This window comes from Suricata suricatta, chromosome X (genome assembly GCF_006229205.1).
Source record: "Suricata suricatta isolate VVHF042 chromosome X, meerkat_22Aug2017_6uvM2_HiC, whole genome shotgun sequence".
Lineage (NCBI taxonomy): Eukaryota > Metazoa > Chordata > Mammalia > Carnivora > Herpestidae > Suricata > Suricata suricatta.
Genome location: NC_043717.1, coordinates 47022516 through 47038058, shown reverse-complemented (window position 1 = coordinate 47038058; position 15543 = coordinate 47022516). Strand labels below are relative to the sequence as shown.

Genomic DNA, 15543 nt, shown 5'->3' with positions numbered 1-15543 from the left:
AACAAAGCAAGAGACTATAGATGCTGGCGAGGGTGTGGAGAGACAGGCACCCTCCTACACTGTTGGGACTGTAAACTGGTACAGCCGCTCTGGAAAACAGTGTGGAGGTTCCTCAAACATCTATCAGTAGAACTCCCTTATGACCCAGCAATAGCAATGCTAGGGATTTATCCAAGGGATGTAGACGTGGTGATGCATAGGGGCACATGTACCCCAATGTTCATTGCAGCACTGGCAACAATAGCCAAAACATGGAAAGAGCATAAATGTCCATCACCTGATCAAGAAGATGTGGTATATATATACAATGGAGTATTTCATGGCAATGAGAAAGAATGAAATCTGGCCATTTGTAGCAAAGTGGATGGACCTCATTAGTTTAACAGGAGAACAGGAGAAACCTAATGGAGGACCAGGGGGAGGGGAAGAGGGAAAGAGAGTTGGAGAGAGAGAGACAAAAACCTGAGAGACTATTGAATACTGAAAACAGACTGACGGTTGAAGGGGAAGGGGGAGGGGGGGAAAGTGGTGGTGGTGATGGAAGAGGGCACTTGTGGGGAAGAGCACTGGTTGTTATACGGAAACCAATTTGACAATAAACTATTTAAAAATATATATCCATACTTCTCAAAACAATCTGCAAATGCAATGCAATCTCTAACAAAATACCCATCAGTATTTTTCACAGAACTAGAATAAGTAAGTAATTATCAAATTTGTGTAAAAACACACACAAAAAAACTCCATGAATAGGCAAGGCAATCTTAAAGAAAAAAACAGTGCTGGAGGTCTCACAATCCTAGATTTCACACGATACTTCAAAGAAACAGCAAATAATATGGTATTATCACAAAACTAGACACATAGATTAATAGACTGGAACAGAAAGTCCAGAAATAAACCCACATTAGGAGGAGAGCTAAGTTGGCAGCATAGTAGGAGGACCCTAGGCTTGCCTCATCCCTCAAAGATAGCTAGATAACTATCAAAGTATTCTGAATACCCAAGAAATCAACCTGAAGACTGACAGAACAAACTGCACAACTAGAGGAAGAGAAGAGGCCACATAGAGGAAGGGTAGGAATTGCAGAGATGTGGTTTGGGGGGACAAATGGATCACGGGTGTTGCAGAGGAGAGAGAGCCCCAGTCATGGAGAAAAGCAAGAGAGGGTTGATTCCTCAGGAAAACACATAAGGAGAGCACTTCCCCAAAGCCATTGGAGAGAAAAAGGACAGTGATGATTTTCCTAATCTTTTGCAACCAGTGAGGATCAAGGACAAGGGTTTTAGAAGTCAGTGGGCTTGGCTAGGATAGAGACCTGAGTGTGTTGCCCTACTCCTAGAAAGAAGACAGGAAAGCAGCCTTGGGGAAGGTGGTGATATCTGAGGATCACCTAAGACATGAGGAGAGGCTATTTGCTCTTCTTGAAGCACATCTGAGAGAGTTGGTGCTTGCAGAGATGCCTCTCTGTGGACAAAAGTGCCAGTGGGCACCATTTCCCTTCCCTATCCTTCAGCTTAGGTGCAGAGACACATGCTGAGGGCCCTTAACCTAGACGCTGGTTGTGTAGCCTGCTTTGCTCCAAATCCCATACACTTGTGTTTTGGCAAAACTGCCTTTCTCTGTCAAACCTGCATCAATCTCAGCATGACAAGACCCTCCCCAGAAAACTAGCCCAGGACCCTGCCACAGCATGTCTCTAACGTTTGGAATTTTAAAAGTCAGCAGGGATGGCTGAGATAGAGCCAAAAGTGCATTGTGATGCTCCAGTCAAGGAACTTAGAGATAGAAAACATGAAAACAATGATCTGAAAAATAAGGCGAAACTGAGAGCAGCAAGCACAGAGAACACTCTCCAGCACAAGGGATTTGGTTGGAGTTATTTTCTTCCCCTACAGTTCAACATAAACCAACTTTAGTAAACAACACAGCACCAGCACTGGCTAACTACCCTGTTTACACCAAGTCTTGTCCCTTTGAACCCTACTGGTACTGCTTGTCTCAGGCAAAGGTGCCTAAAGATCATCACAGTGGGCCCCTTGCCCAGAAGGCCAGCAGAAACATCCATAACCACCACGTCAACCCACCAGAGTTCTGCAACGTTTCAGTTATAGTAGAAGTAGTATCAGGTCTCATATAACAGGCAGACCAGAGCACCCTAGTTAAAACTTGCCACTCCCTGGTTAAGTTCCAAATTCTGCCCACTGCAAGCAAGGAGAGCCACTGCAGATCTGAAGGATAAAGAAGCCAAAACACAGCAGCATGGTGCAAGCAGCACACACCAAGGACACTCTCTGAAGTGCCAAGCCTTGGAAACTATATAACCAATTTTTCATAAAGTCATTACTATCAAGAGTAGGAAGAATAATAGGATTTCTAACAAGGAGAAGAAGACAGACACCTAGACAAAATGCCAAGACAGAACATCCATCCCGAAAGAAAAGAAGAAAAGGTCACAGTCAGAGATCTCACCAAAAACAATATAAGTAATGTTCCCAGTGCCCAGAGAAGCAGAATTTAGAGCAACATTCATATAGATACTCGCTAGGCTAGAGAAAAACATGGAAGACACCAACCAGGAAGACACTTACTACAGTGATAAAAGAGATTAAAATCAATAAGGTAGAAATGAAAAGTGTAATATCTGAGATTCAAAACCAACTGAATGCAATGACCACAAGGATGGAAGAAGCAGAGGAACAAATAAGTGATATAGTGGATAAAATTATGGAAAATAAAGAAGCTGATAAAAATAGAGAAAGAAGAATAATGAATCATGAGAGTAGATTTAGGGACCACAGTGACTCCATCAAATGAATAACATTTCTATCATAGGAATCTCAGAAGACCATAAGAGAGAAAAGAGGGAAGAAAGTTTATTTAAGGAAATAATAGCTGAAAACTTCTTTAATCTTGATAAGGAAATAGACATCCAAATCCAGGAAGTACAGAGAGCTCCAAGATGTTTGTAGTTAAATTTGAAAATATATAGTGAAAAAATTCCTAAAAACAGCAAGACAAAGGAAGACCCTAACTTACAAGGGAAGACCCATAAAACTAATTACAGATCTCTCCACAGAAACTTGGCAAGCCTGAAGGGAATGTCATAATATACTTAACGTGCTGAATGGGGAAAATCTGCAGCCCAGAATACTCTATCCAGCAAGGCTATCATTCAGAATAGAAGGGGACATAAAGAATTTACTAGACAAACAAAAACTAAAGGAGTTCATGATCACGAAACCAGCTCTGCAAAAAATATTAAAGGTGATTCTTTGAATAGCAAAGTAAGGTCAAGTGACAAAGACTAGAAAGGAGCAGAGAAAATCTCTAAAAACAAACATGTAAGAAAATGTCATAAATACATATTTACCAATAGTTACTCTGAATATAAAAGAACTAAACACACCAATCAAAAGACATAGAGTCTTAGAATGGAGAGAAAAAAAACCTATTTATTTCCCTAGCAGTGCTATTGCTGGGTCATAAGGGAATTATACTGATAGTCTTTTGAGGAAACTCCGCATTGTTTTCCAGAGTGGCTGTACCAATTTACATTTTCACCAACAGTGTAGGAGGGTGGCCATTTCTCCACATCCTCGCCAGCATCTACAGTCTCTTGATTTGTTCATTTTAGCCACTCTGACTGGCATGAGGTGTCATGGAAAGAGCCTAAATGTCCTTCACATGATGAATGGATCAAAAAGACGTGGTATATCCTCTATCACCTCAGATCTCGTCTACCCTTCCCTAGGTTGCGGTTTAAATGTACTGAGTGTGGAGGGAGTTAGCCTGAAGCTGAATGTCAGAAGACTGCTATCTGGGGGCTGCAGTTTCTTCATCTGTTGAATGGGGATATTATTCCCACTCTGCCTTCGTCACCAGTTGTAAGGCTCAGTGGAGCCTACCTGAAGGAGCCACGGGAAAAAAAATACAATGGAGTATTACATGGCAATGAGAAAGAATGAAATATGGCCATTTGTAGCAAAGTGGATGGACCTTGAGGGTGTCATGCTAAGCGAAATAAGTCAGGCGGAGAAGGACAGATACCATATGTTTGCACTCATATGTCTAACAAGAGAACAGGAGAAACCTAATGGAGGACCAGGGGGAGGGGAAGTGGGAAAGAGAGTTGGGGAGAGAGAGAGGGACACAAAACCTGAGAGACTATTGAATACTGAAAACGAACTGACGGTTGAAGGGGGAGGGGTAGGGGGAAAGAGGTGGTGGTAATGGAGGAGGGCATTTGTGGGGAAGAGCACTGAGTGTTATATAGAAACCCTTTCGACAATAAACTATTTAAAAAATAATAAAATAAAATAAAAATATATTATGTAACTCCAAATATATATATATTTGAAGACAGACAAAAACATTAAAACAGATCAATAAAACTAATTCTTTGGGGAAAGGTACTAAAATTGATAATCCTCTAACCAGACTTATCAAAAGGAAAAGAGAGAAAAAGCAAATAAAGTCACAAATGAGAGATGAGAAATAACAACCTGGATGATAGAAATAGAAACAATTATAAGAGAATATTATGAAAAACTATATGCCAACATGGGGCACCTGGGTGGCTCAGTCAGTTAAGCATTCAACTTCAGCTCAGTTCATGATCTTGTGATTCATTAGTGCAGGCCACACATTAGGCTATGTGCTGTCTGCACGGAGCCCACTTCGATCTGCTGTCTCCCTCTTCTGCCAATCTCCTGCTCTGTGTTTCTAAAAAATAAATAAACCTGTTTTAAAATAAAAGAAAAACTATATGCCAACAAATTGGGCAATCTGGAAGAAATGGATAAATTCCTAGAAAAGTATAAATTACCAAAACGGAAACAGTAAGATATAGAAAACTTGAACAGACTGATAACAAGAAAGGAAATTAAATAAGCAGTAAAAAATATCCCAACACACATGAGCATCTGTCATTCACAGTCATTTGACCATCCAACTTCAGCTCAGGTCATGATCTCAAAGTTTTTGAGTTTGAGCCCCGCTTTGGCTCTCTGAGGTCAGGGCAGAGCTCACTTGGGATGATCTGCCCCCGTCTCTCTCTGCCCCTCCCACACTCTTGCTCTGTCTTAAAAATTAATAAACATTTTTAAAAAATCCTTCAAAATCCAAATCTGTAAGGCCAGATGGTTTCCTAGAGAAATTCCACCAAACATCTAAAGAGATACTATGTATTCTCCTGAACCTATTCAGAAAAGGAGTAGAAAACTTCCTAACTCATTATATGAGGTGAGTGTCATTCTGATTCCAAAAAGTCCACTAAAAAAGAGAACTACAAGCCAATATCCCTAATGAACATGGATGTAAAAATTCTCAACAAAATACTAGCATATTTAACCCAATGGCATCTTAAAAGAGTCATCCACCATGATAAAGTGGGATTTATTCCTAGACTTCAGTGGTGGTTTAATATTCACAAATCATTCAACATGACATATCACATTAATAAAAGAAAAAATAAGAAATATATGATCATCTCAATAGATATAGGAAAAGCATTTGACAAAGTACAACATCCACTCAAGAATAAAAACCCTCAACAACGTAAGGATAGGGAGAATATACCACAACATCATAAGGCCATATTTGAAAAGACCACAGCTAATATCATCCTCAATGGAGGAAAAGGTGAGAGCTTTTCCTGTATAGTCAGGAAGAAGACAGAGATGTTTACTCTCCCCATTACTATTTATCATAGTACTGGAACTCTTAGCTTCATCCATCAAACAAAAAAGAAATAAAAGACATACAAATTGGCAAAGAAGTCAAGCATTCATTTTTTGTAGTTGATATGATACTGTATATAGAAAACCCAAAAGACTCCACAAAAAATTGCTAGAACTGATACATGCATTCAGCAAATTTGCAGGATACAAAAATCAGTGTACAGATATCTGTTGCATGTCTATAAACCAATAATGAAGCAGTGAATAAAGAAATCAAGGAATCAGTTCCATTTACAATTGCACCAAAGCCCATAAGATACTGAGGAATAAACTTAACCAAACAGATAAAAGATATGTGCTCTAAAAACAATAAAACACTGATGAAACATTTGAATATGACCCAAAGAAATGGAAAACCAGTCCATACTCACGGATTGAAAGATAAAGTATTGTTAACGTATCTATACTACCCAAAATAATCTACAAATTTACTGCAATCCCTATCAGAATACCACTAGCATTTTTCACAGACCTAGAAGAAACAATCCTTAAATTTGTATGGAATCACAAAAGACTTTGAAGAGCCAAAGCAATCTTGAAAACGAAAAGCGAACCTGAGCACATCACAATTCCTAACTTCAAGTTATATTACAAAATGATCAAGACAGTATGGTACTGGCACAAAAAGAGACACGTAGATGAATACAACAGAATGGAAAACCCAGAAATGCACCCACTAGTCTATGGTCAATTCATCTTCAACAAAACAGGAAAAAAATATCCAATAGGAAAATGTCTCCTCAACAAATGGTGCTGGAGAAACTGGATAGCAACATTTAAAAAAATGGAACTGGACCACTTTCATAGACCATACACAAAAACAAATTCAAAATGGATGAAAGACCTAAATGTGAGACAAGAAACCACCACAGTCCTAGAGGGGAACACAGACAGTAATCACATTGACATTGATTGAAGCAACTTCTTAAGAGATATGTCTCTGGAGGCAAGGGAAACAAAAGTGAAAATGAGCTATTGGGGCTTCATCAAGATAAAAAGCTTCTGCACAGCAGAGGAAACAATCAGCAAAACTAAGAGGCAGCCTTTTGAATCAGAAAAGATATTTGAAAATGACATATCTGAAAAAGAGTTAGTATCCAAAATATATAAAGAATTTATCAAACTCAACACCCCAAAAACAAATCGTCCAGTTAAAAAATGGGCAGAACACATGAATAGACATTTTTCCAAAGAAGATATACAGATGGCTAACAGACATATGAAAAGATCCTCAACATCACTCATCATCAGGGAAATACAAATCAAAAGTACAATAAGATACCACCCCCCACCTGTTAGAATGGCTAGAATTAATAACACAGGAGAAAACAGGTATTGGTGAGGATGCAATTTTACATTGTTGGTGTGAATGAAAACTGATGCAGCCACTCTTGACGACAGTATGGGTGTTCTTCAAAAAGCTAAAAGTAGAACAACCCTATGACACAGCATATGCACTAGTAGGTATTTACCCAGCAGATACAAAATGCAATATACAATGGAATATTACTTAGCCATAAGAAAGAAATCTTGACATTTCCAAAGACGTGGATGGAACTAGAGAGTATTATGTCAAACGAATAAGTCAATCAGAGAAAGACAAATAACATATGATACCACTCATATGTGGAATTTAAGAAACAGAACAGATGAACATAGGGGAAAAAGATGCAAACGAGGAAACAGACTCTTAACTATAGAGAACAAATTGAGGGTTACTGATGGGGAGGTGGATGGTGGGATGGGTTAAATAAATGATGGGTATTAAGGAAGGCACTTGTGGTGAGCACGGGGTGTTGTATGTAAGTTATAAAACACTAAATCCTACACCTGAAACTAAAAAAAAAAAAGAAACCCACTTTATATGCTCACTTAATCTATAACAAAGGGGACATAAATATACAAGGCTGAAGACAGTCGCTTCAATAAATAATTCTAGGAAAACTGAATAGCTACATGCAAAAGAATAAAACTGGATGACTTTGTTACACCGTACACCAAAATAAATTAAAAATGGATTAATGCATAAGCTTTTTATTTTGATGTGGTCCTGATAATTAATTTTACTTCTTAAAAAATGTTTGTTTGTTTTGAGATTGTGAGACAGCAATGAGCAGGAGAGGAGGAGGAGGAGGAGGAGGAGGAGGAGGAGGAGAGAGAGAGAGAGAGAGAGAGAGAGAGAGAGAGAGAGAGAGAGAGAGAGAATCAATAGCAGGCTCCAGGCTCTAAGCTGTCAGCACAGAACCTGATGCGGGGCTCAAACCCATGAACTGCGAGATCATGACTTGTGCAGAAGTTGGACGCTCAACTGAGCCACCAGGTTCTCTTTTATTTTGCTTTTATTTGCGTTGCCTCAGGAGATATATCCAGAATAATGTTGCACATCCAATGTCAGAGACTTTACTGCCTATGCTCTTTTGTAGGATCTTTATGGGTTCAGGTCTTACATTTAGGTATTTAATCTATTTCGAATTTATTTTTGTGTACAGTGTAAGAAAGCATTATAGTTTTATTCTTTTGCATGTAGCTGACTAGTTTTCTGAAAATCATTTGTTGAAGAGACTATCTTTTTCTTATTGTGTATTCTTTCCTCCTTTGTCAAAGGTTAATTTGCCATACAGCTGTGGGTTTATTTCTGGATTTTCTATTCTGTTCCTTTGACCTATGTGTCTATTTTTATGCCAGTACCACACTGTCTTGATCACTAGTTTTGTAATATAACTTGACATCTGGAACTGTGATGCCTCCAGCTCTGCTTTCCTTTTTCAAGATTGCTTTGACAATTTAGTACCTTTTGTGGTTCTGTGCAAATTTTAGGTTTGTTTTCCCACTTTGAAAAACGCTGTTGTTATTTTGATACAGATTGTATTGAATTGCAAATTGCTTTGGGTAGTATAGACATTTTCACAATATTTTTTCTGCATATCCATGATCATGGAATGGTTTTCCACTTCTTTTTTGTCATCTTCAATTTCTTTCAAGAATGTTTTATTTTTTTCATAGTACAGGTCTTTCACCTTTTTTGTTGTTTATTCTTAAGTATTTTATAATTCTGGTGCAATTGGAAATGGAATGTTTTCTTAATTTCTCTTTCCTCTTCTTCATTTTAATGTATTGAAATGCAATAGATCCAGTAAAAGTTTAATATAAAAAATATAGAAAGAATTTATAAAACTCAACACCCTTCAAAAAAATGAATAATCCAATTAAAAATCGGCAGAAAAATTGAACACACATTTATACATAGAAGGCATACAAACATATGAAATGACAATCAATATCACTCATTATCAGGGAAATGCAAATCATAACTACAGTGAGATGTCACCTCTCATCCCTCAGAATGGCTAAAATTAAAAACAAGGAACAGCAATTGTTGGCAAGGATGGGGGGGAAAGAACACCCTTGCACTGTTGATGGGAATGCACACTAGTGTATACACTTTATGGAGTTTCTTCAAAATGTTCAAAATAGAGGGGCACCTGGGTGGCTCAGTTGGTTACGTGTCATGATCTCATGGTTTGTGTGTTCGAGCCCTGCATCAGGCTCTATCATGACAGCTCAGATCCTGAAGCCTGTTTCAGATTCTGTGTCTCCCTCTCTCTCTTCCCCTTCTCTCTTCATACTCTGTCTCTTTCTCAAAAATAAATAAACATTAAAAAAATTTTAACCTTCAAAATACAATACCCCACAATATACTAATCACACTGCTGGGTATTTATCCAAAAAATACAAAAACACTAATTCAAAGGAATAAAAGCACCTCATTGTTTATTGTAACACTGCTTATAATAGCCAAATTATGGAAGCAGCCCAAGTGTCTATCAATAAATGAATGAGTGAAGTAGAGGTGATATATTTAAACAATTAAATATTATTCTTTATAAGAAAGAATAAAATTTTTCCATTTGCAAGGACATGGATTGAGCTAGAGAGTTTAATGTTCAGTGAAATAAGTCAGTCAGAGAAAGACAAATACCATGATTTCACTTAAATGTGAAATTTAAGAAACAAAAAAAAGCAATGGAATAAAAAGAGAGAGATACAAGCCAAGAAACAAATTCTTAACACTAGAGAACAGATGGTTACCTGAGGGAAGGTAGGTGGAGGGATGGGTGAAATATGTGATGGGAATTATCAAATGCACTTGTTCTGATGAGCAATGTGTGATGCATGCAATTGTTGAATCACTATATTGTACACTTGAAATTAATATGACACTGTATGTTAACTCTACTGGAATAAAACATAAAATAAAATAAAATAAGATTAATGATCTAAATATAAGACCTGAATCCATTTAACCCCTAAAAGAAAACATAGGCAGTAAACTCTTGATAGGCTTTAGCTATATTTTTTGGATCTGTCTTCACAAGTAAGAGAAACAAAGCAAAAATAAATAATGGGGACTACATGAAGCTGAAAAATAAAATTATTCCACAGTGAAGGAAACTGTCAACAAAACAAAAATGTAACATACTGAATGGAAGAAATATTTGCAAATTATACATCTGATAAATGGTTAATATCCAAAGTATATAAAAAACTCATAGAACTCAATGCCAAAATAACCAACAAATAATTTGATTACAAAATGACATGATTAGACATTTTTTCAAAGATATCTATATAGCCAACAGACACCTCAAAAACTGCTCAACATCACTGGTCATTAAGGATATGAAAATGAAAACCACAATGAGATATCACTTCACACCAGTTAGAATGGCTAGTGTCTAAATGATAAGAAATATCAAGTGTTGACAAAGATGTAGAGACAAGAAAACTTCTTGTGTACTATCTGTAGAAATGTAAATTGGGGCAGCTACTATAGATATCAGTATGGAGTTTCTCAAAAAATTAAAATTAGAAATACCATAAAATCTGAGGTGCCTGGGTGGCTCAGTTGGTTAAGCGTCTGACTCTGGATTATGGCTCATCTCATATCTCGTGGTCTGTGAGATTGAGTTCCGCATTGGTCTTCTGGCTGATAACATGGAGCCTGCTTGAAATTTTTCCTTTCTCTCTCTCTGCCCTTCCCTTATCCATGTTCTCATGCTCTCTCTCTCAAAGCAAACAAACAAACAAACAAACAAACAAATAAACTTAAAGGAAAGAAAAAAAGTAATACCATATAATATGGTAATTTTATGTCTGAGTTTTTACCCAAAGAAAATGAAAACACTAATTAAAAAAGACACGAGTACCCCTATGTTCATTGTAACTTTATTTACAACAAGCAAGACATGGAAGCAACCTAAGTGTCCATCAGAAGGTGAATGGATAAAGATGTGAGACACACACACACACACACACACACACACACACACACACTCACAGAATGATAGAGAAGAGGGAGAGAAAGATTGAGAGAGAAAGAGAGACAGGGAGAGAGAGAGAGAGAGAGAGAAAGAGAGAGAGAGAGAGTGGAATATAACTCAGCCATAAAAAAGAGTTAAATCTTGCTATTTGTGACAACATGGATGAACCAGAAAGTAATATGATAAATGAAATAAGTAAGACAGAGAAAGATAAATACCATATGATTTCACTTATATGTAAAATCTAAAGAAACATAACAAATGAACAAATAGAACAAAATAGAAACTGACTGATAGAACAAATTGATGGTTTCTAGAGGGTAGTAGATGGGTAGAGGATGGACAAAATAAGTGAAGGGGATTAAGAGTTACAATATTCCAGTTATAAAATAAGTAAGACATGAGAATATAATGTATAGCATAGAGAAAATAGTCAACGATATTGTAACAACTTTGTAGGATGACAGATGGTAAGTAGGCTCATGTGGTGACCATTTCTTAATGTATGTAAGTATCAAATCATTCTGTTGTACATATGAAACTGATACAATATAGCATGCCAATTATTCAGTAAAATATCTTTTATCATTTTAAGAAAAATATATATTTATATTGTAAAATGTAGGAAATGCATAAAGTATAAAGAAAACACTTGTTTACTATGTCCCAGAGACAAACACTGTTAATATTTTAATACATCTGTATTCTGATATAAATTTTTAACATACTGATTATTATCATGTTAAAAATGCAAAATGTTTATAGCATGCCATTGAAAATATGCCACTGGAGATGACGCAGAAACCAGGGCCATAAGGATCTGGAGATGAAAACGTTGGAGGACGCAATCACTGGCCCTGTGTTTTGGGAATTGAGCGGAGAATGGAAACTGAAAGTGGAAATCAAGAAAAGGCAATGGAAGAAGAAAACCTTGAAAAGAAAAAAGTAGAAAAAAAGAGTTAACGAGTTAAACAAGTGCTTGCAGATATTGCTAAACAAGTGGATTTCTGGTTTGGAGATGCAAGTCTTCACAAGGATAGATTTCTCTGCGAACAAATAGAAAAATCCAGATATGGTTATGTTGATATATCATTTCTCATGTCTTTCAACAAAATGAAAAAAATTGACCACAGATGGAGAGTTAATAGCCAGAGCACTGAAAAGTTCATCTGTTGTAGAGCTGGACTTAGAAGGCGCCAGAATCAGGAGAAAATAGCCTTTAGGTGAACGACCAAAGAAAGGATGAGGATGAACCGACAGTGTATGTGGAATTACTTCCTAAAAATGTTAATCACAGCTGGATTGAAAGAGTATTTGGGAAATGTGGCAATGTTGTTTATATAAGCATACCACATTATAAATCTACTGGAGATCCAAAGGGATTTGACTTTGTGGAATTTGAAACAAAAGAACAAGCAGCAAAAGCTATTGAGTTTCTTAACAACCCACCAGAAAGAGCACCAAGAAAACCTGGCATATTTCCTAAGACAGTAAAAAATAAGCCCATTCCTGTCCTTGGAGCATCAGAAGAAAAGAAAAAGAAAAAGAAGAAGAAAGGCTGAATGAAGAAGGAAGACAATATCCAGACCAAAGAGTCAAATATGGACACAAATAAGGAGAGCGTTGGGAAAATGAAACCAACCAGGACCACATCTGAGAGATCTGAAGTAAAGATTACTGAACCCCAGAAGCCACCATCAAAGAAAAAGAAATAAGGGAAAGAGCAGAAGTATCCAGCTTACCTACTACAATCAGAACGGGGAAAAGGAAGAGAAGTATCTCTGAAGAAGCAGAAAACCCAACTCCCAGGTCAAAAGTAAAGAAAATAATGCAGAAAGACACTATTAAAACAGAAGATGTAGAATTTCCCAAAGAAAACAAAGATATAGACGTCTCTACTGAAGAGGAAAAGGACACTGGAGATGTAAAAGATGGACCCCTTTTAAAAGCAAAAAGGAAGCATAAGAAAAACCACAAAGAGAGGCACAAAATGGGAGAAGAGGTTATACCATTAAGAGTAATTTCAAGGAGAGAGCGGCAAAATGGCAGAGAAGTAAGGAGCCCCATGACCTCAGTCCACCCACAATTATCAAACTGAGAAGAATAAAAAAACCACAGCTTTCTGATCTCCAAGTACGGAGGTGTGCAGACAAGATCCCTTATCAACAGCAGGCTCATGGTTGCCTGAGTGAGTTAGTGCGAGCTGAGACCAGAGACTTTAGGGGAGGGAGCACCGGGCCAGGAGACAAAGCGCCCAGAGGCTTGGAGCTGGCCCACTGAAACCCTCCTGTCCCTAGGCGCACCGCTCCTAGCCAGGCAGGGCGCTGTGAGACCAGAGGTGGACAGGTCAGTGGGGAGCAGCACGGCGCGGGGCTGCCAGGAGACCAGAGGTGGACAGTTCCTCGGACACCCACTCACGTGGGGCTGCCAGGTATCCGGAGGCACACGGACCTTCACATTCTCGCGGCACCTCCAGGCAAGGCAGGAGAAAGAACAGGGGAAGAGAAGTAGAGACTGAATCACTCACAGCGTAATCCCTGAAGAGGAGAGATTTAGCCTGGGACTGAGGGCCACTGAGCGCTGAGAGAGATATCCATCCCTTCAGCGGGGGTGTTCTCCCTTTACCAAGCAGCTCACCAATTGCATTCGGGGCCAGAGGAGAACTCTGACTTCACAAACCCCCTATTTGATCCCAACCAGAAAGCCGCCCGCTTGCAGATTTTAACTGTGGTGGCAACATTGAGTGTGCGGGCAAGGACTTAGAAACCAGGCAGAACTTAAAAAACAGAAACAATTAGATCTGCCCGAGGCACAAGAAGGTTGAACTCCAGAGAGTGGCCAGAACACATGGTCTGAGGGGGGCTTGGGGTGCCCGTCACCATTCTTCTCCCAGCATCCACCAAGGCAGGGCCTCAGAGAGCAGCCCCTGAGACTCAACCCACCTACACCAAGCCACGCCCATCCGCGCTGAAGAGCTGCTGTGCTTTTGCTTATTACCGTTAATTGGTTTCTTTTTCTTAATATTTTTACTTTTTAATTTGTCCCCTGCCTTCTCTTTACTATCTTCCAATTTCTTTCTTTTCTCCCTTTCCTCATCGAATCTTGGAAAGTCCAACAATTAGGCACTGATGTGCTTAGATCAACTCTTACCATCCAGATAGTTTTTCCTTTATTCCATCCTTATCTCCCCCAACCCCCACTGCAGGTTTTAAGCCCTCAGACTGTCCTTTGTCTCTGTTGCTGTCCACCCTACTCCCTGCCTGCTATTATTTTTAGTTCTCTTTTTGTTTTTCTCTTTTCTTTTTTCCCCCTCTCTTTTCTTTCCTGTTCCTTTTTTCCTTTCCCCTTTAGGTTTCCTTCTTTATCCCAGGAAAAGGTCAGTGGAACAGGACCACAGTTTGTGAGTGGTGTGATTGTGAAGATTGTTAGCACTGAGCCTCTACCTGGCAGAAACATGTCAGAGATACTTTGGCAGCAATCAGAAGTTGTTTATGTGGACTTGCTAGAAGGAGATAGAGAATGCCATGCTAGATTTCAAACCCCTGAGGATGCCCAAGCAATAATAAACGCACATATGGAAATTAAAAAGAAACACTGCTGGACTCTAGAGATCCTTTGTGATGATCATGAGCAGAGGTATTGGCAGAATATTTTGGTAGATAGGCAGGCCAAACTTAATCAGCCTCATGAGGAGAAAAGAGGCACTGAGAAGTTAATCACCAAAGCTGAAAAGATTAGACTGGCAAAGACTCAACAAGCAAGTAAACATATTAGATTTTCTGAATATGATTGAAAACAACTTTTTGTTCACCTCTTAAGATTTCACTGGATACTTGAACTTTTCTTAGGAAATCCATTTTATTATGGTAGTAAATAATAAAGAATGTTTTTCTGAAAAAAAAAAGAAGAAAATATGCCACTGGAGCATTCCAGGAAGTGTACTCACTGCCCAATAGGAATCAGAATTCAATTTTGACATTTATGAAGGTGGCAATTTTGTCCTACATAAGGGCCCACTACACAGAGTTTGTGCTAAATAGATATTTGAGAAATGCATAAATGAAAAAAATAGTGAAAAATAAAATGATTCTTGTAAGATCACCTGTTTTAGCCTAAACTCGCAAAGTATTATTTTGCAATTTTATTTTTTATAATAGTTTATTGTCAAATTGGTTTCCATATAACACCCAGTGCTTCTCCCCACAAGTGCCCCCCCCTCCATGACCATCATCCCCTTCCCCCCTTCTCCTCCCCCTTCAGACCTTGGTTAGTTTTCAGTATTCAGTAGTCTCTCATGATTTGTGTCCCTCTCTTTCCCCTACTCTCTTTCCCCCTCCCCTTCCCTATGGTCCTCTGTTAGGTTTCTCCTGTTAGACCTATGAGTTATTTTGCAATTTTAAAAGTTAGGACCTAAAAGCCTATCTAAACTGTAATCTAAAAGCCTAGACCTGCAAATCACCAAGTGTCTTGGTGACAGTAT

General features: G+C 38.4%; 1 protein-coding gene and 1 pseudogene across 1 annotated transcript in view; one reads left to right on the top strand and one right to left on the bottom strand.

Moving 5' to 3' along the window:
- ZC3H12B (zinc finger CCCH-type containing 12B) overlaps positions 1-15543 on the bottom strand; it is a 276426-nt gene that overhangs the window by 51814 nt on the left and 209069 nt on the right. The gene's annotated exons all lie outside the window — the stretch shown is intronic.
- On the top strand, positions 11946-14856 carry LOC115284267 (annotated as a pseudogene).